The sequence below is a fragment of the Agelaius tricolor genome, unplaced genomic scaffold, assembly GCF_023055355.1.
Source record: "Agelaius tricolor isolate 1412-34295 unplaced genomic scaffold, bAgeTri1.0.p SCAF_54, whole genome shotgun sequence".
NCBI lineage: Eukaryota > Metazoa > Chordata > Aves > Passeriformes > Icteridae > Agelaius > Agelaius tricolor.
The window spans coordinates 770,771-772,676 of NW_027269314.1; positions in this window are offsets into that span (position 1 = coordinate 770,771).

Here is a 1,906-nt window from a genome sequence, read left to right on the forward strand (position 1 = left end):
CCCTGTGTCCCCTCTGTGTCCTCCCTGTGTCCCCCCTGTGTCCCCTCTGTGTCCCCCCTGTGTCCCCCCTGTGTCCCCTCTGTGTCCCCCCTGTGTCCCCCCTGTGTCCCCCCTGTGTCCCCTCTGTGTCACCCCTGTGTCCCCCCCGTGTCCCCTCCGTGTCCCCTCCGTGTCCCCTCTGTGTCACCCCTGTGTCCCCCCCGTGTCCCCTCTGTGTCCCCTCTGTGTCCCCCCTGTGTCCCCTCTGTGTCCCCTCTGTGTCCCCCCTGTGTCCCCCCTGTGTCCCCCCTGTGTCCCCCCTGTGTCCCCTCTGTGTCACCCCTGTGTCCCCCCTGTGTCCCCTCTGTGTCACGCCCCGGTCACGGCGCCCCCGGCTCAGCGCTGCCTCCCGTGCCAGGCCGCGTTAGCGCCGCCCGAGCGACACTTTGTCACCTCCCCCCCTTTGTCCCCTGCTTTGTCCCCTCTGTCACACAAAGGGGGGGTCAGGGGGTGCCTCAGTTGGGGGTTCCCCCAAAATCTTGGGGTGCTGCGGGCTGGAGGTGCTGGCGCTGCTTTTTTTTAGGCCCCAGAGGCCCAAACTGAGCCCATGGGACCCCAAAATGAACGCCCAGAACCCCCAAATGAACCCCCCGTACCCCAAAATGAACCTCCAGAACCCCAAAAACGAGACTCCAAAACGAACCCCACAACACCCCTAAATGAGCACCCCGAAACCCCAAAACACAGAACGAGCACCCCTAAAATGAGCTCAGGGCCCTAAAATGGACCCGAGGACCCCAAAACGAGACCCTAAAATGAACCCCCGAGCACCCCAAAATGAAACCCCAAAAGCCCTAAAATGAGATCAGGACCCTAAAATGAACACCCCAAAATGAAATAACCCCGGACCCCTAAAATGAACTCCTGGTACCCCCAAAATGAGCCCCTCAGAAGCCCTAAAATGAACTCGTGACCCCAAAATGAACCCGCATCACCCCAAAAGGAGCCCTCTGGGATCTTAAAACGAGACCCCCAAAACGAACCCCCCCGGACTCCAAAATGAACCCCCAGAACTCCCCTAAAACGAAACCCCAAAACGAACCCCATAGCACCCCTAAATGAGCACCCCGAAACCCCAAAACACAGAACGAGCACCCCTAAAATGAGCTCGGGACCCCAAAATGAACCCACACCACCCCAAAAGGAGCCCCCCAAGACCCTAAAAGGAGACCCCAAAATGAGATCCCCAGTTCCAAAACGAGCGCCCCAAAATGAGCTCAGGAACCCTAAATGAGCCTCCAGCACCCCAAAATGAACCTCCCAGGGCCCCAAAACGAGACCCCAAAAATGAGCCCCCCAGTACCCCAAAATGAACCCCCCAGGACCCCAAAATGAACCCCCAGAACCCCAAAATGAACTCACAGCACCCCAAAAGGAGCCCTCCAGGACCCCAAAACGAAACCCTAAAATGAACCCCCGAGCGCCCCAAAACGAATCCCCCAAAAGCCCTAAAATGATCTCGGGACCCCAAAGTGCAACATCCAGAACCCTAAAACGAACACCCCAAAATGAAACAACCCCGGACCCCTAAAATGAGCCCCCAGCACCCCAAAAGGAGCCCCCGGGACCCTACAACGAGCACCCCAAAATGAGCACTCCAACACCCCAAAATAAAACCCAGCACCCCTAAAACGAGACCCCAAAATGAACCCGCACCACCCCAAAACGAACCCCCGGACCCCAAAAGGAGCCCTCCAGAACCCCAAAACGAGACCCCAAAGTGAACCCACACCACCCTAAAATTAACTCTCCAGAATCCCAAAACGAGACCCCAAAACGCGACCCCAGAGCACCCCAAATAGAACCCCCCGGACCCCAAAAGGAACCCCCCAAACCCTGCACCCCAAACCCCTCCCAGTCCGGCCCA